This window comes from Medicago sativa, chromosome 7 (genome assembly GCF_051527215.1).
Source record: "Medicago sativa cultivar Bolivia chromosome 7, Bolivia_mono, whole genome shotgun sequence".
Classification (NCBI taxonomy): Eukaryota; Viridiplantae; Streptophyta; class Magnoliopsida; order Fabales; family Fabaceae; genus Medicago; species Medicago sativa.
The window spans coordinates 29,802,254-29,822,393 of record NC_140755.1 but is presented as its reverse complement, the minus strand read 5'-3'; the positions used below and the strand labels follow the sequence as shown (position 1 = coordinate 29,822,393).

The 20,140-nt window shown below is 39.5% G+C and overlaps 1 pseudogene; it reads left to right on the top strand.

Moving 5' to 3' along the window:
- Window positions 1–969: 969 nt before the first annotated feature.
- On the top strand, window positions 970–1,784 carry LOC146905486 (1-aminocyclopropane-1-carboxylate oxidase homolog 5 pseudogene; annotated as a pseudogene).
- The last annotated feature ends 18,356 nt before the right edge of the window (window positions 1,785–20,140 follow it).

The window sequence follows — 20,140 nt, the reverse complement described above, 5'->3', positions numbered from 1 at the left end:
TGAACCACCGCCACCTCCCTAAAAAAGTTCAATTCTCCAACAAAACAAGACTGAAGCTCCTCCAACCGATCAACACTAGATTCCACCACCATAACAGGCCTCACCATCGGATTCCCCTCCAAAGAACAATCAGCCACAACAAGTACATTCCTGAACGACCTACCCTCCTGCACCAAGGAAGTCTCTGGCCGTACCATCTGTTTCGAAGGCTCAGCTCCCTGTTTTTCTTCCCTATCAAACCTAGCTCTGTTCACCTTAAGCCTGCAATCTCCCACCCAAACCTCTTCCAACCTCCTTTCCATCTCCTCCACCTCTGTCACATCCTTAAACCGGTCAAAACCAAATCTCCTTCCCCACCGGTCCAGCTTGTTAGGGATAAACACCTCCCCTAGATTACCAAAACCAGTGAAGGTTTTCCATAGAACCGAGTGTCCCGTACCTTTCGGAAATTGCGTGAAGTAGAAGGATGTCGTGGAGCTGAGCATCTTCTTCAACCTTTGATCCCCCCTATGAGAATCTTCTTCACCGTTGTGAGCCCCTTTCCCTAGGTTTCTCTCTCTCACTTTGTCCCTTGTGGTCCCATTTCCCCCCAGAGTCTCTCTCTCTCTAGATTCTCTCTCATCCTTACCTTTTTTTTTGCAATGACAATGTGGCAAACTAATGTTCGAATCCTGCCTGGGAGATGTGGCTACATTTAAGTACCGAAAATACCTCAAATAAGATTACATCCGGTGGAGGGAACCTATGGAAAACCAAAAATATATGCTGATACATATGTAAATTCACTTTTTCAAAAGCAATCCTTCAATGTACTTTAGATCCTTGAAGGGATCAGTCTCCACCATTATGCGAGGAAGATACCATAAAACAACTAAAAAATGCAATTGTTTTCTGACCTAAAATCTCTTTGTGTTTGTTTTTTTGTTTTTTCTGCTTTGGTGATGTATTTTAATTTGTAGGGATGTAACAATGGAATACTCTAGGCAAGTTCATGTACTAGGGAGCCTTTTATTTGAACTATTATTAGAAGGAATTGGACTCAAGGCTGACGATTTTGAAGGCATGGATTGTGCGAAAGGACACTTCATTCTTAGTCACTATTATCCACCATGTCCTGAGCCTCAACTCACTATGGGCACTACTAGACACTCTGATCATGATTTCCTTACCATTCTGCTTCAAGATCACATTGGTGGGCTCCAAGTTCTTAGCCCTCAGGGGTGGGATGAAGTTTCTCCTGTTCTTAGGTCTTTGGTAGTAAACATTGGAGATCTGCTGCAAGTAAGTACATTTTTTTCTCTAACTACTCAAAGAGTCTTGAGCTGGAATCACTTACTACCTCTGTTTCTTTGGCAATGTTCATATATTTTAAGAAAAGTAGGTAGGAATTAGGATATTTAATGCCCGTTTTGTGTATTAATTTTATTAAATTAACCTATTATATATGGATGTGTGTAACCGTGACTTCTCATCTCCCAAGCACTTAGTAAGTATTAATAAGGGGTATATTTTTTAAAAAATTAATATGTCTAGTAAAATTGATCCTGTAGAACTCTTCCCATGCATCCCCGGGTGTTTCAGTATTTGGCTGATTGCAAATTTAGTTACTTGAATGAACAGATATTTGGCTGAAAGTGGAATTTTGTTTTGTTTCAATACTGCAGTTAATATCCAACGACAGATTTAAAAGCGCGGCGTATCGTGTGCTGGTAAACCATAATAAATCCCCTAGAGTATCAGTGGCTTGTGTCGCGTCATTTTTCGGACGGTCAAATGCCATTTGATTGGCGTTCGACCGACTATTTTTATTTCACGACTGAACATTTAATTCTTTTCAAAAGAAAGTAGAAAAAGGTTCAAATACCACATTTTTAGGGATTAAGGGTTCAGGGGTTGGTTATATTTAGGGAAGGTGTTAAGCACCCTAAATATTCGTAGTACTCTACGAGAACCTCTTGATTTTATTTAACTTTTGTGCTATAAACTTGCTTGCTTTAAAAAATGAAATTTGCAATGATGAAAGAAAAATAGAGACCTAATTTATCTACATTTTTATTGATTTGGAAGGACGGATGTCCTTTGCCTACGTACCCGTGAGGGATCAAAACCTCGTAATTCGGGATTGAAATTAACATTTGATTTGTTTTTGTGTTTTTTAATAGTTTTTGAAAAAGGTTTTAAAATGAAAAGCCAAATGGCAAATTGGAATTTGTTGGTATTTTTATATTGAAAGAAAGATGACTCAAAGTAGAATTAAATTGATTGATGATTTGATTAAGAAAGAAAATAAAATGAACGATCACTTGATTCAAGATCAAGGTTTGTTTATGAAAATATTTTTTGTGATTTTGATATATTTGCATGTTTTTGTTGTTTTGAATAATGATATGAAAATTATATAAGCAGAATGAGAAAAATAATGTTAAGCTGAAATATGAGGTTATTTTAACACGGACCAGAATATTCTGGAGAATGATTATATAAGCAGAAATATAATATTAACAGTTGATTTAGGACCAGAGCACTCTGGATAAATTTAATTAACAAGGACCAGATTGTTCTGGAGAATAATATAATATTAACAGTTAATTTAGGACCAGAGCACTCTGGATTGAGGTGTGTATTTAATGACAAAATTTAAATATGCATATGATAATAGTGGACAATAGAATGTGATGCAAAAATAAAATAAAAATGCATGAGAATTAAAATAAAAATGCTAAAGAAATTAAAATGCATGAAAGAAATAAAAACATGAGATGCAGGGGAGTGTGAGCAGTATAATGGGGGGTGCAGGAATTAAAAGACTGAAATTGGGCTAAAAAGGGAAGTTGGGGCACGTTGGGCCCTGTTGGGTTTGCGTTTAGACCGGTTCAGTTCAAAAGAACCGAACCGGTTTACTGAGTATATAAAGAGGGAGTCTGGTTTTTTTCCTTCATTTTTCATTTCACTTCTCTCTCTTCCCCTTATTTCTCTCGGTTCCCTCTCTCCCTCTTAAATATTCTTATGAGTTTTCCGGTGGGTTCTAAGAACACCACCGTGATTTCCAGATTCCGGCGGGTGGCTGCCGGCCAGAGGCGACGGCGCCACCGCGCCGAAACAAAAGTTACTCCCCTTTTTTATTTTTTATTTTGTTCTTTCTACTTCTTTTGTTCCCCTAATTCCGATTTTAAACTCAAAATTATCAAACCAAATACAAAACGACCTAGATCTAGAAATTTAAAATTACTACCTCTTTGATTTTTTTGAATGGATCCGGTTTGGATTATGTTGGTTTCGACTTGGTTTGAGGACGTGTTGGATTCGGTTTTGGGTGATGATGCTGATGCGTGTATTGTTGGATTTGATTGTTGGGTTGTATGAATCGGCTTTGTGTTATATGTTGGTACTGGAAAGTTGTGGCTTGTGTTATTTTGTTTTTCTTGCAGGTTTTCTTTTGATTGAAAATAGCTGTGAAAAATGGTTGTTTGTGTGTTGGTTTTTGATGGAAAATTTTTGTCTCTATTTGCTGTGTGCAGGTGTTATTTTTATAGAGCTTGGATAAGACATTGTGTCTGTGAAACAACAGCACAACCTGCTTTGGCTTGGGCTCTAGGGGACATCACAGCCAGTTATGAGTTGATTTAGATATTTTTTGGACTTGGATTTTTTATGGATAAATTTTTTTTTTAAACAAAGGAAGATGCAGCCAGAGAGACTACATCCCCGAAGAAAATATCATTAAGAAAAAAGAGAAAACAAAGATACAAGTGAAAAAAAGAGGGGGGACATAAGAACCAAAAACCCTCCAAACAACTAACAAAGCCTAAAATTAGGAATGCCATTCTTATTCCTAACAAATTCAACATTAACCTGAGAAGGAAGAGTGTTGAACCAAGAATAAGATGGCATAGAAAGACCTAAATTGGCAAGTTGATTTGCACAATGATTGCCTTCTCTATATATATGAGATACATGAAAATTAAACCTAGATAGAATAAACAAGCAGTTGTCCCATCTATTTCTAAGAGCCCAAGGAACTATCTTAGGAGATTTGAAAGCCAGATAAACAAGCATAGAATCTGTTTCCAACCAGAAATTGTGCCAGTTTTTAAAATTTGCTATCTCAATAGCAACCATAGCTGCGACAAGCTCAACAATCAAAGCAGTAGACACTCCAAGAGTAATAGAGAACGCACCAAGAAAGTTTGCATCTGCATTCCTAAAGATCCCCCCACAAGAAGCATTGCATGGATTGCCGTGTGATGCCCCATCTGAATTACACTTGACCCAATTAAAAGAAGGAGGAATCCAAATAACTTCCTTGATAATTTTTTGCTTAGGAGGGTTGATCTTGACATCAAAATGCTTCAGAATCATAAACTTGGCAATAGAGGAACTAGCTGCCAGTTTAGAGTTGTTACCAGAGATGGAGGTTCCAGCAATAATCCAATTGATGGCTGATGTCATTGGGATCTTCTTATCATTGAACCTTTTCTGATTTCTGCAGTGCCAAATAATGTAAAAACAGTGGATGATGGCAGATGTGATCACCAATTTACAATGAGGAGACCAGTTTCTATCTGAAATTCTAATTATTGTTATACCCTAATTTTGGACCTAAAAATACTAACTCAATTCCCCTTTTCTTGCATTATAAGTCATTTGAACTGTCTCTGATCAATTGCATCTTTCTCTGCATTCTATTTCCATGTTATTTGCAAAATTTACACACAAGGGTATTTTAGTCATTTCCTATGTCTAATTTCTCTCAGTCTTTCAAAATTTTGTTTGAGTCCTTTTAAGTAGTTTGAATAAGTCTCTGTTTCATTCTATGTCAAAATCCATTTTAAAAATTGCATTTGAAGTCATTTTGAGTCAGTTTTGCCCCTAGGAGCATTTTAGTCTTTTCATGTGTTAAATCCCTGTTTAAACCCTAAAAATTGTCTCTGAGCCTTTTAATTTTGCTTGTATGAGTCTTTGACTCAATCTCTGTTAAAAATCCATTTTTCAATTGCATCTGAGTCATTTTTAGTCGTTTTCAGCCCCAGGGGCATTTTGGTCATTTCACACGAAATTTCGGCAGAGAGGTACTTTAAAGTACCTCATTTAGGCCATTGGTTCGTTTTAGTCCGTTTTGTCAATTTTAATCGTTTCACTTTACGTTATTTGCCGGTTACCAATTTTAATTCATTTTATTTTATTTTTAAGTCCTAAATTTCTAAAATTTGCATTTTAGTCCTTTGTCCAAGTCATTAGTCCTGTACACGTGTCAGTTTTTCATTTGTCCAAGAGTTAGTTACGCCACATGGCAGTGGCTTATTGGTCCAGCAGTCACATGTGTCAGCTATATAAGCCCAGTCACAGTCAAAGTCCAGTCAATTTCACACTTTCCAAAAAATCAACACAAACAGAATTTCCCATTTCTCTCTCTGCATTTTTGGATCAAAACACAAAGTTCTTGATGAACTTGATGAATATTCATCAAGAACACCAAGAACACTTGTAACAGAATTTTTCCAGAATCACCGCAACAGTCACAAAAACCACCGCAACAGTCACGAATACACCGTAACTATCATCAACATCACCACAAACTCAATTTCGCAAACTGCAGATCAAGATTCATCACCAGACCGATCCAAAATCAGTCTCAAACGCACGAATTCAACTGTTCCCAGCATCAGCACTGAAATCGTACCAACAACCACTCAAACGCACCTGAGCCAGAAAGAAATCGAAGGAAAAGGACGGCACTGTGTTCACGAATCCATAATCAAGAAAAGAGCAGGACCGAAGCGGCCAGCTCACAACAACGTTGAGGACAGCCGTTTCAAACCAAACGAAGCTCAAAGCTCAAAGATCCGTTACGTTTTGGAGCAGAAGAGGTAAATTTTTCTTTCGTCATCTATGAACTAGATCTAGGCTCATACGTGACTTGCTTTAAAAATCTAGCGCCAGATTCGAATAGAGAAGGAGGAGACGACGCTTTTGATATAAGTTTTTAAAAAAAATAATAAAAAAAGCTCCGACGCGGCGGCTCTACGGCCGACCACCGCGTCGGAGCAGCTCCGATCGCCGTCCCCACCTTCTTCTCCGTTCGTCCGTTTGCAGAGCCTCTCTCTCTAGGTTCTTTGTTAGAGAGAGGTTTTCTTTTGGTTATGTGTTGTTCGGTTGTTGTTTGGGTTTTATACCCTGTCTTGATCCAACGCGTGCTCGTCTACGCTACCACCATGCACCTTCGCATGCTGTGGCCTTTGGATCTTGGATCTGATCCAGATGGATCAATCCAACGATCCTTAGGCATCCTGATGACCCGTTCTTCAATCTGGATTGGGCCTGGGCTTGATTTGCCCATTTATATTGTTTTCTGCTTATTTTCTTACTATATGCACACTGAATCTTGCTGTTTACACCACTGTCTTTCTAAAAATCCTTCAAAAAATTCCCAAAATTTTTGTTCAATATTTTCTTGATTATTTTCATTAAATTTTGATGTGTCTTACATATTAATCTTGATGAAAATACATGAAAATAATTCTTTGTTAATTCATTCCTTTTTTTCATTTTTCTTTGAAAAACTTTGTTAAAAACTTGTAAAAACCTCGTGATTTCTTTTACACTTGTTTTGGGTGATTAAGACTTGTTTCTTGTGACCTTTTGCATATTGAAAATTGTTAGGAAAAGTACATGTGAAATTGTGAGTGATTTGTGTTGTTTTTTTATCATATTTTGTGAAGTTTTTTGCACATTTTAATTCCAATATCTTGGCTCATGATAATTGGTGCTTGAAAGAGTATTTTTGAGGCATTATTTGTTGTTGATCCGGAATATTTGGTGCTGTTTATAGTGTATGATGTTACTTTCTTGTGTTGTGAATGGTTTGAATATTACTATGTGCAAAATTAGTGCAAAATAGGTCTAAAGTATGCCAAAATTTTGGAAGCTTGATGTGGCCTTGTAATTTTCATGTCATATGCTGAAATAAAACCCTTTGGAAACTTGCAAAAGATGTGAAAATTATAGGTCATGATCTTGCTTTCATATCATGGTAAATTTTAGGTATGTCTTTGCCACCTTTTAATGCTAATTCTCATTGTGTTGCCTAATATTTTCTTGCCTATCTCTTCTATCATTTTGTGCCTTATATTACTAATCATTTTGTTCATTGTTTCATAAGCATTTCATCCACCATCTTATCTCCTTAGTCTTTATTTCCTTACACTTTAAGTTTCACCAAAATTAGAATGTAATACTTAGGACTTTTTGTAATATTTTACTTCATGCAATTTTTAATTTCTTGGCAAAGAGGCCATAGAATGTATCTAGGGTATGATGTAAAGGACAATGGACTCTAATGATGTACACCGACACAAGCACCGACACATGCACACACACCACTATAGCTAGAATATGCATGTTTAGATGTATGTTTAGGATTGTATGTTTAGATGAATGCCTAGGACTTATACTTAGAAAAAACCAATTTTCCAAACAAATGTGAACAACTTCACTCAAGCATTTTTTCATAATAAACCTTGGGGTCAAAACCCCATTGAATCTTCCTTTTATTTTCTTAATCAAATTTCAACAAATTTTAATCATACTTTGACTTGTTTTTGCAAATAACTAATCAAACCCCACTTTTTTCTAAATCTCATGCCCTTGAGGCCTCTTTCTATTCTTCAAAATCCTATTTTCAAACTTAAAATCAACCAACAAAAACAAAAACATTTTTGAGAGAGAACTACGGTGGATTTGATCCCTTAAACGGGTACGTAGGCAAGGAACAAAATTCCTTCAATTCAAATAAAATAAAAATCCAAAAACATTCTTCTCCCTCCAATTCTTCATTTAGCAAACTTTAGGTGTAAATAACATTTCAAGATAGCATTTAAAAATAAAGCGCGCGCGTAGAAATTAAAGACGGTTCCTATAGGATACTATAGTCGTTATGGGTGCCTAACACCTTCCCGTAGCGAAAACAACTCCCGGACCTCGATTCTCAAGGGTTTTGCTTACTTTTTCCCTTCCCAAGAAAAAATAAGATATCACCGGTTAAAAAGGTTCAAACGTAATCAATGTTTGACACCCGAAAACCAAGATAAAACAGCTGGCGACTTCACTGGGGAGATTCGAGAGTTACGCCTAGTCTTTATTTCCACGATTGCGCTTGTATTTTTACTTGCTTCTTTTACTTGCTTTCCTATGTGAATAAATGTTTAATTTCTTGCAAACGTGTGGGGTGAGAATATCAAAAGTCCTGCACCCGGGCTGAGTGAACTTAGGATTTAGGGGGGATATAATCGACAATTCATTCCGGGGGTTGCCTCGTGTTTTGGATTATGCGATCAATCCCACATAGCTGAGGCATTTTGGGGGTGATGTTGTCGGCGCGTGTTGTCGCGTTTAGGCACTTTACTTCTAATTGTTCTATGACGCTATGAACCGTAGATAACCAAACCCATCCATGGCCATTTTCTAGGATGTAGGGCGGAGGCTAAACCGAGTGTTGTCTCGAGTTTTAGTCGTCACGCGATACTACACTCAAGTTAGACCTTCCGCGGGTAATCTTGGAGCGAGTGTTGTCTCGTGACACCATGATATACGTCGGAGAGGTTGCAGCTTGGGAACCTTTTTAGAACCCGGTTACTATTTCCTAAAGCCCTAGATTCACCGGACACCGTGTCCACCCTTGGCTCCTCGACTTTGAACTTCAACCCACCATGTTTTCTCCGAACTTGAAACATAATCATGCATTCATGCATACATGCATAAACTTTTTCCCATGCATTTATCGGAGGACTTAGACAAGTCATCTTTTGAACATCACGGATGTGAACACCAAGTGATACCATCTCAACTAAACTTCTAGTTTTGCTCAAGATCTTCAGATAAAACTGTGTTTCTCCGTGATGTTTACAACCACTTTGACAGGTCTTCTGACAAAAAAAGAGTCTTTTTGCATTTGCATATCATGCATCATATGCGTCATTCATCGGTCACAAAAAACTTCTCTCGTGCTCATTGCCTCCTGGTTTTGTCCGCCGCAGTCTGAAAAGTGGCTCGTGTTCGCAAAGTCTACCAACCAGATAGAATTCATCAGACAAGATTTCACAAGAGAAGGATGATGGCTAATTTTGAAGAGGAAAATGCTCAGCTCCGTGCCGAACTAGCTGCTATGAAAGAAGACTTGGCTAAGGCTCATGACGCTATGTCCGCTATGATGGCTTCACAAGAACAGCCAGCCACTTCTATTCCAGTCACCGCTGAGGTGATTCCCTCTATCCCACTATCTACTGTGGCTACTGATACTCGTTTTGTTATGCCCAACGGCCGTCCCTATGGCCTCTCAGCTTACTATTCTCCTAATACTGCTGCTGGTGTCTCTGGTTTTGCTGGTCAAGGACAGATTCCTGTGTCTACTGCTATGCCTCAAGTAACCACTGTTGTTACCGACCCTATTGTGCACACTGTGCAACAGGTGATTGATGTTGATACTCCGCGTGGACAAGATCCCGCAATGGAAGCTATGAAGAGACAGTTAAGGGAGTTGGCTGGAGAACTCCGTGAGGTCAAGGCTAGCCGGGGAAACAATGGTGCTCCTGCTAAAGCTCGTGATCTATGCTTGGTATCCCGATTTGAGGTTCCTAAGAAATTCAAAGAGCCAGAATTTGACAAGTACAATGGGACTTCTTGCCCACATAACCATGTTATCCGGTATGTCCGAAAGATGGCTAACTACGCCGACAATGATGCACTGATGATCCACTGCTTTCAGAGTAGCTTGACAGATGATGCAGCAGATTGGTACACTAGTCTGAGCAAAGATAACATCCATACCTTTGAGGAACTCGCTGCTGCTTTTGAAGGTCAATATGAGTTCAACACCCGTCTGAGGCCAAACAGGGACTCTCTCAAAGCCCTATCTCAGAAATCAGATGAGACCTTCCGTGAATACGCTCAGAGGTGGAGAGGGGCAGCTGCCCGTGTTTCTCCTCGACTTGATGAGGAAGAATTAACACAGACATTCCTGAAGACTCTGAAGAAGGAATACAAGGAGAGAATGATAGTCTCTGCTCCAAACAACTTCTTTGATATGGTCACAATGGGAACTCGTCTAGAGGAGGCTGTCAGAGAAGGTATTATTGTCCTTGAGAAGGGTGAATCTTCAAACAGTGCACCAAAGAAGTACGGTAACGGTCATCACAAGAGGAAAGAATCTGACGTAGGAATGGTGTCTGGTAACCCATCTGCAGCTGCTACACAATTACCTCTGCCTTATCACTACATGCAATACTCTCAACACCCTTTCTTCCCACCATTTTATCAGCAATATCCTCTACCACCGGGTCAACCACCAATGCCCGTCAATGCTATCCCTCAGCAAACACAACAACAGCCTCCTGCTCAACAACAACAGCAGCAGCAACAGGGTCCCCGACCCAAACCTTCCTTTCCACCAATACCAATGCGGTATGGTGAGCTGCTCCCAACTCTATTGGCTAAGGGACACTGTGTTACTAGACCAGGCAAGCCTCCGCCTAATCCATTGCCTCCCAGGTTCCGTCAGGACCTAACATGTGAATTCCATCAGGGTGCTCAAGGCCATGATGTCGAAGGTTGCTTTGCCCTGAAATATATTGTGAAAGACCTGATAGAAAAGGGACGGTTGACTTTTGAGAATAGTGTTCCTCATGTCCTTGACAATCCGCTTCCAAACCATGCTGCTGTTAACATGATTGAGGCCTTTGAAGGGGTTCCCGTTCCTCAAGAAGATCCCAGGTTGGATGTCCGCAATGTCGTTACTCCCTTGGTGCCATTACATGTCAAACTTTGCCAGGCTTCTTTGTTCAATCATGATCATGCTTCTTGTTCAGAATGTCTTCAAAATCCTATGGGCTGTTGTGTGGTGAGAGATGATATCCAGAGTCTAATGGATGACAAATACTTGATTGTCAGTGATGTATGTGTGATTGAAGGCGTGGAGCCTTGAAGGGCTGGTACTGCTATGGCTTCGCTGAAGGACGCCCAGAAGGCTGTTCAAGCAGGGCAAGCTGCTGGCTGGGGCAAAGTGATCCAGATTCTGGGAAACAAGCGTGAAGAGGGCCTTGGATTCTCCCCAACCTCTGGTGTTTCAACAGGAACTTTCTACAGTGCTGGGTTCATCAATGCTATTGCTGAAGATACTGCTGAGAGTAGTTATGTGCCTACATTTGTTGTACCAGGAGGCACTGTGAGAAATTGGGAGGCCATTGATGTTCCTTTAGTCATGCATGCTTCCATGTAATGTGTCTTGTTGCTCATGTTTTTTTGTTTTCAAAATAACAATCCTTTCGCCCTGCCCAAGGCGAAAGTGATATCATTGTAAGGGCATGTTTGTTTCGGCATTGCCGTTATCAATAAAAGTTGTCGTCTTTCTCACGACTCTTTGTTTTTTACACTTTTTAGTGCCTTTTTCTTGGAAATAATGGTAATGCCAGAAAAAACCAAAACATCTGTATTTTCTTATTAATTTCAAAAATCTGCATGAAAAACTTTTTCTAAAATCATCCCATTCACATTATGCAGATTAAACCATAATAAACCCGTTGAACACAGTGACCCTATGGTTCCTCCAAATTTTGAATTCCCTGTATATGAAGCTGAAGATGAGGAGGATGATGAAGAGATACCGTATGAGATCACTCGACTGCTTGAGCAAGAAAGAAGAGCCATTCAGCCTCACCAGGAAGAAATTGAGCTTATCAACCTGGGTACTGAAGAGAGCAAGCGAGAGATCAAGATTGGTGCAGCACTTGAGCCAGAAGTGAAAAAGAAGATCACTCAGCTTCTCCGTGATTATCCAGATGTCTTTGTATGGTCCTATGAAGATATGCCGGGTCTAGATCCCAAGATTGTGGAACATCGGATACCGACAAGGCCTGAATGTCCTCCTGTCAAACAGAAATTGAGAAGGTCTCGTCCAGACATGGCTCTTAAGATCAAGGCTGAAGTGCAGAAGCAAATTGATGCGGGTTTCCTCATGACAGCTGAATACCCTGAGTGGATTGCCAACATCGTACCAGTACCAAAGAAAGATGGGAAAGTTCGAATGTGTGTTGATTACAGAGATCTGAATAAAGCCAGTCCGAAAGATAACTTCCCATTGCCTCATATTGATGTGCTTGTTGACAGTACTGCTCAATCCAAAGTGTTCTCTTTTATGGATGGTTTCTCCGGTTATAACCAGATACGGATGTCACCTGAAGATAGAGAAAAGACGTCCTTCATCACTCCGTGGGGAACGTTCTGTTATAAAGTGATGCCGTTTGGCTTGATAAATGCTGGTGCTACCTATCAAAGGGGTATGACCACTCTGTTTCATGATATGAGTCACAAAGAGATTGAAGTATATGTCGATGATATGATTGTGAAGTCAAATGATGAAGAGCAGCATGTTGTGTATTTGAAAAAGATGTTTGAAAGACTGAGAAAGTACAAGCTGCGTTTGAATCTTAATAAGTGCACATTTGGTGTAAGATCTGGAAAGTTGCTAGGCTTCATTGTCAGCCAGAGAGGCATTGAAGTTGATCCCGACAAAGTCCGAGCCATCAGAGAGATGCCGGCCCCTCAAACTGAAAAGCAAGTCAGAGGTTTCCTCGGACGTCTGAATTACATTTCGAGATTCATATCTCACATGACTACTACCTGTGGTCCCATTTTCAAATTGCTCAGAAAGAATCAGCCTATTGTATGGAATGATGAATGTCAGGAAGCTTTTGAGAGCATCAAAGAATACCTGTTGGAACCACCTATCCTTGTCCCGCCAGTGGAAGGAAGGCCTTTGATTATGTATCTGTCAGTGTTGGATGATTCAGTGGGCTGTGTTCTCGGTCAGCAAGATGAGACTGGTAAGAAAGAGCATGCCATCTACTATCTGAGCAAGAAATTCACCGACTGCGAGACTCGGTATACGATGCTTGAAAAGACTTGTTGTGCTTTAGCCTGGGCTGCCAAACGCCTGCGTCATTATATGGTGAATCATACAACTTGGTTGATATCCCGAATGGATCCAATCAAGTACATCTTTGAAAAGCCTGCTGTTACTGGAAAGATTGCGCGTTGGCAAATGTTGTTGTCTGAATATGATATTGTGTACAAAGCTCAGAAAGCAATCAAAGGAAGTGTCCTTGCTGAGCATCTTGCTTGTCAACCTCTTGATGATTACCAGCCAATTAAGTTTGATTTCCCTGATGAAGAGATCATGTATTTGAAAGCGAAAGACTGTGAAGAACCACTGATCAATGAAGGGCCGGACCCCAATAGCAAGTGGGGATTGGTGTTTGATGGTGCTGTCCATGCTTATGGTAAAGGAATCGGAGCCATCATTGTAACTCCGCAGGGGCACCACATTCCTTTCACTGCACGAATAACTTTTGAATGCACGAACAACATAGCTGAATATGAAGCATGCATCTTGGGCATTGAAGAAGCCCTTGATCTGAGAATTAAGCACCTTGACATTTATGGGGATTCTGCACTTGTTATTAATCAGATAAAGGGTGAATGGGAGACTCATCATGAGAAGCTGATCCCGTACCGTGACTATGCAAGACGTCTGTTGACATATTTTACCAAGGTTGAGCTGCACCACATACCTCGGGATGAAAATCAGATGGCTGATGCTCTCGCTACTTTGTCTTCCATGTTTCGTGTCAATCACTGGAATGACGTGCCTGTAATCAAAGTACAGCGTCTTGATAGGCCTGCTCATGTGTTTACTATTGAAAATATGCCAGATCAAGCTGACAAAGATGTGAATGATAAGAAGCCTTGGTATTACAACATCAAACTCTTCTTGCAGAATCGTGAATATCCACCTGGTGCTTCCAACAGGGATAAAAAGACTTTGAGACGATGGGCTAGCAAATTCCTTCTGGACGGAGAAATCCTATACAAGAGGAACTATGACATGGTTTTGTTGAGATGTGTTGATAAACAAGAAGCTGAGAAGTTGATGCATGATGTGCATGATGGTACTTTTGGGACCCACGCTTCGGGCCACACTATGTCAAGGAAACTGTTAAGAGCCGGCTATTACTGGATAACTATGGAACGTGATTGCCACAAACATGCTAAGAGATGCCACAAATGTCAAATTTATGCTGACAAGATCCATGTGCCTCCACATGCCCTCAATGTTATCTCTTCCCCATGGCCTTTCTCTATGTGGGGCATTGACATGATCGGAAGAATTGAACCAAAAGCTTCCAATGGACATCATTTCATTCTAGTGGCAATTGACTACTTCACCAAGTGGGTTGAAGCTGCTTCCTATGCAAATGTGACCAAACAAGTGGTTGTCAAGTTTATCAAGAATAACATCATCTGTCGATATGGTGTTCCCAACAAGATCATCACTGACAATGGTTCCAATCTGAATAATAGCATGATGCAAGCTTTATGTGAAGAATTCAAAATTGAACATCACAACTCTTCTCCTTATAGACCTCAGATGAATGGTGCAGTTGAGGCCGCTAACAAGAACATCAAGAAGATTGTTCAGAAGATGGTCACTACTTACAAAGACTGGCATGAAATGCTACCGTTTGCCTTGCATGGTTATCGCACTACAGTGCGCAGTTCAACCGGGGCAACTCCTTTCTCTTTGGTATATGGTATGGAAGCAGTTCTCCCTCTGGAAGTGGAGATTCCATCCCTTCGAGTAATCATGGAAGCAAAACTAACTGAGGCTGAATGGTGTCAAAGTCGGTATGACCAATTGAATTTGATTGAAGAGAAACGTATGGATGCTATGGCTCATGGACAGTTGTACCAAGTGCGAATGAAGAATGCTTTTGACAAGAAAGTCCGACCTCGAGAATTCAAGGAAGGCGAACTTGTTTTGAAAAGAAGGATAAGTCAGCAACCCGACCCAAGGGGCAAGTGGACACCTAACTATGAAGGACCTTATGTTGTCAAAAAGGCTTTCTCTGGTGGTGCTTTGATTCTTACACACATGGATGGTGTTGAACTCCCAAATCCTGTTAATGCCGATATAGTCAAGAAATACTTTGTCTAGAAAGAAAAGAACAGCGTGGTAGGTCGAAAACCCGAAAGGGCGGCCTAGGCAAAAATGCGCTTCCCGGTGGGTCGAAAACCTGAAAGGGCGATCCAGGCAAAAGTTACGGACAAAAAAAAAATGAATATGAAAGAGCTCGCTGAGATTGTACGCAACTCAGGCAAGAATGAGCACCTCGATGAGCCGAAAACCCGAAAGGGCGGTTCATGCAAAAATGAGGTTGACAATAAAAGACAAGTAACTATATCTGGCAAATCACCATCACCCCTTGGGGCATCTGCAACTGTCAATGATTTTCTTCATCAGAAGCTTCTGTACTTGTGAATTCAGAATTTCTATGAAATGCAGCGGTCATCGTGTTCAATGTATCAGCAACCAATAAAATTACCATTTTCCAAGCTTTGTAAATCCGTGAAGTCATGCCTTTGGCTGATTTTCACTCTCCTACCTCAATTTGAGCCTTTCTATTGTTTGAAACTCTATTTTTCTTTCTACTTTCAATGCTATATACAAAACATTTTTCTTTCTATTTGATAATGTTAATGTCTGAAACAAACATTTTTGAAAATTAAAACATCATTTCCTGTTTATTTTGAAAACAAACCTGAGCAACAGGGTACATTTCAATGAAACATGCATGAATGAATGAATGTCAATGTCTATTTCAATACATGTTACAAGCAGGTTACTCTCCAGGATGATCTGTGGTCAATGGCAAGAATGAAAAAACAGAATGAAAATGAAAAACAAAAAATGCAAATAAAAAGCTCGCTAAGCTGAAAACCCGAGAGGGCGGCTTAGGCAAAAATGAGCACCCCGCTGATTGACAACCTGTGAAGGCAATTCAGGCAAAAATGGGGCAATGAAAAGAATTTATTCCCCGGTGAATCGAAAACCCGAAAGGGCGGTTCAGACAAAAGTGGGGTTTGAAAATGAAAAATGAAAAGAAAATTGAAAAGCATTGACCACAGATGCGAACATCCAATGTTTACCCAGCACTGACACGCCTAGCAACGGCGACCTGTATCCAAGAACCTCCCAAGGGTCCGTCCTCTACAAGTTTTATTGCCCTCAGCCATGGTTTTGATACGTCTCTCAAACGACGGTCTCTCCAAAGAGGTTTTCCCCCTGTGAATATGCCGCAGCACGAGCCACTACGTGCCCAATCTTCCAATGTTTTGTCTATCTCTGCGAAGCTTCTCTGTCAAATAACAAGCCAATCATGCATTTCAAGCATTCATACATGCATAACCATGCATTTTATGTGCTCATACATCCAATAATCTTGCTATACCATACATACACGTTGTATATCCAACTGTCAACTGTCAAATTCAATTTCAATCACAATTCCAATTCCAAACTGTCAAATTCAATTCAATTTCAACTGTCAAATTCGACGCAATCTCAATTTTCCAAATTCCAAATCATGTCAACTGTCAAATTCGAAGCAATCTCAAATTCAATTTCAATTCAATGTCAATTCGAAGCAATTTCCAATCTCCAATTTCAATTCCAATTTCAATGTCAATCTCCAATTTCAATTTCGATGTCAATGTCAATGTCAATGTCAATGTCAATGTCAATATCCAATGTCAATGTCAATTTTCAATCCAATTTCAATCCAATTTCAATGTCAATTGCAACCCTCCAATCCAATGTCAATGTCTATGTCTCAATCCAATTCCAATTTCCAATGTCTTTTTCAATTTCAACTCTCAATCCAATGTCTATGTCTATGTCTCTGCTCAATCTCAATCCTCAACCCCTCTTTCAATGTCAACTTTCAAATCAATTTTCTCTCAATTTGTTTTTGGGCCAACAAAAATGGTCATGTCTGTTTTCAAATCAAGTCAATGACAATTTACCATCAATCGGTATTTTGTTAAACCAGACTTTCAACTTGTATCTTGTTACTGGTCAAGTGCCAGGTTCGATCCAAAAAAGAACCACTTGTACCTGCTCATATACCTATGCTTCCGGACAAACGGCAAGTTTGATTTGAAGAACAGTTTGTACCCAGCTCATGCTCTGTTATCAGTCAGACAGCAAGTTCAATCTGAAGAACAGTTTGTACCCAGCTTATGCTTTGTTATCGGTCAAACGACAAGTTCGATCTAAGAGAACAGTCTGCACCTTCCCACATGATGTGGTGATAATCTAACAAGCAAGTTCGATCCAAAGACACAGCTTGTATCAACCCTTTTGTCTATGTCTCCAGCCAAACAGCCAGTTCAATCCAAAAGAACAGTTTGTGTCTGTCTAACCGTTTGTATCTTCAACCAAGTGTCAAGTTCGATCCAAAGAACAACTTGCATCTGCCTATATGTCTATGTTTTCGGTCAAGTGCCAAGTTCAAACCCAAGAACAGCTTGCACCTATCTCTTGTTTTGTATTCCTTGGTCAAGTGGCTAGTTCGACCCAAAGAACAACTTGTACCTTATTCTCTATCCCTGGTTTGTCTACCCTGTCAGTGTCTATCTGAATCCCCAGTAACATGATAGGTTCCATAGACTCCAGTTAGTTGTCTTGCATTCATAATCAAAGTATTGCATGGCATTCATAATTTTGAAAATCTGAAAGCGTATTTTTACGTCCAAAAACAGTGCAAATGTTAATATTTAAGTATCTTCGTCCCGTCAACTCTAAGACTTCGTCTCTTGACTCTCCGGACAAAGAAACTTAAATAGGGGCAGCTGTTATACCCTAATTTTGGACCTAAAAATACTAACTCAATTCCCCTTTTCTTGCATTATAAGTCATTTGAACTGTCTCTGATCAATTGCATCTTTCTCTGCATTCTATTTCCATGTTATTTGCAAAATTTACACACAAGGGTATTTTAGTCATTTCCTATGTCTAATTTCTCTCAGTCTTTCAAAATTTTGTTTGAGTCCTTTTAAGTAGTTAGAATAAGTCTCTGTTTCATTCTATGTCAAAATCCATTTTAAAAATTGCATTTGAAGTCATTTTGAGTCAGTTTTGCCCCTAGGGGCATTTTAGTCTTTTCATGTGTTAAATCCCTGTTTAAACCCTAAAAATTGTCTCTGAGCCTTTTAATTTTGCTTGTATGAGTCTTTGACTCAATCTCTGTTAAAAATCCATTTTTCAATTGCATCTGAGTCATTTTTAGTCGTTTTCAGCCCCAGGGGCATTTTGGTCATTTCACACGAAATTTCGGCAGAGAGGTACTTTAAAGTACCTCATTTAGGCCATTGGTTCGTTTTAGTCCGTTTTGTCAATTTTAATCGTTTCACTTTACGTTATTTGCCGGTTACCAATTTTAATTCATTTTATTTTATTTTTAAGTCCTAAATTTCTAAAATTTGCATTTTAGTCCTTTGTCCAAGTCATTAGTCCTGTACACGTGTCAGTTTTTCATTTGTCCAAGAGTTAGTTACGCCACATGGCAGTGGCTTATTGGTCCAGCAGTCACATGTGTCAGCTATATAAGCCCAGTCACAGTCAAAGTCCAGTCAATTTCACACTTTCCAAAAAATCAACACAAACAGAATTTCCCATTTCTCTCTCTGCATTTTTGGATCAAAACACAAAGTTCTTGATGAACTTGATGAATATTCATCAAGAACACCAAGAACACTTGTAACAGAATTTTTCCAGAATCACCGCAACAGTCACAAAAACCACCGCAACAGTCACGAATACACCGTAACTATCATCAACATCACCACAAACTCAATTTCGCAAACTGCAGATCAAGATTCATCACCAGCATCAGCACTGAAATCGTACCAACAACCACTCAAACGCACCTGAGCCAGAAAGAAATCGAAGGAAAAGGACGGCACTGTGTTCACGAATCCATAATCAAGAAAAGAGCAGGACCGAAGCGGCCAGCTCACAACAACGTTGAGGACAGCCGTTTCAAACCAAACGAAGCTCAAAGCTCAAAGATCCGTTACGTTTTGGAGCAGAAGAGGTAAATTTTTCTTTCGTCATCTATGAACTAGATCTAGGCTCATACGTGACTTGCTTTAAAAATCTAGCGCCAGATTCGAATAGAGAAGGAGGAGACGACGCTTTTGATATAAGTTTTTAAAAAAAATAATAAAAAAAGCTCCGACGCGGCGGCTCTACGGCCGACCACCGCGTCGGAGCAGCTCCGATCGCCGTCCCCACCTTCTTCTCCGTTCGTCCGTTTGCAGAGCCTCTCTCTCTAGGTTCTTTGTTAGAGAGAGGTTTTCTTTTGGTTATGTGTTGTTCGGTTGTTGTTTGGGTTTTATACCCTGTCTTGATCCAACGCGTGCTCGTCTACGCTACCACCATGCACCTTCGCATGCTGTGGCCTTTGGATCTTGGATCTGATCCAGATGGATCAATCCAACGATCCTTAGGCATCCTGATGACCCGTTCTTCAATCTGGATTGGGCCTGGGCTTGATTTGCCCATTTATATTGTTTTCTGCTTATTTTCTTACTATATGCACACTGAATCTTGCTGTTTACACCACTGTCTTTCTAAAAATCCTTCAAAAAATTCCCAAAATTTTTGTTCAATATTTTCTTGATTATTTTCATTAAATTTTGATGTGTCTTACATATTAATCTTGATGAAAATACATGAAAATAATTCTTTGTTAATTCATTCCTTTTTTTCATTTTTCTTTGAAAAACTTTGTTAAAAACTTGTAAAAACCTCGTGATTTCTTTTACACTTGTTTTGGGTGATTAAGACTTGTTTCTTGTGACCTTTTGCATATTGAAAATTGTTAGGAAAAGTACATGTGAAATTGTGAGTGATTTGTGTTGTTTTTTTATCATATTTTGTGAAGTTTTTTGCACATTTTAATTCCAATATCTTGGCTCATGATAATTGGTGCTTGAAAGAGTATTTTTGAGGCATTATTTGTTGTTGATCCGGAATATTTGGTGCTGTTTATAGTGTATGATGTTACTTTCTTGTGTTGTGAATGGTTTGAATATTACTATGTGCAAAATTAGTGCAAAATAGGTCTAAAGTATGCCAAAATTTTGGAAGCTTGATGTGGCCTTGTAATTTTCATGTCATATGCTGAAATAAAACCCTTTGGAAACTTGCAAAAGATGTGAAAATTATAGGTCATGATCTTGCTTTCAT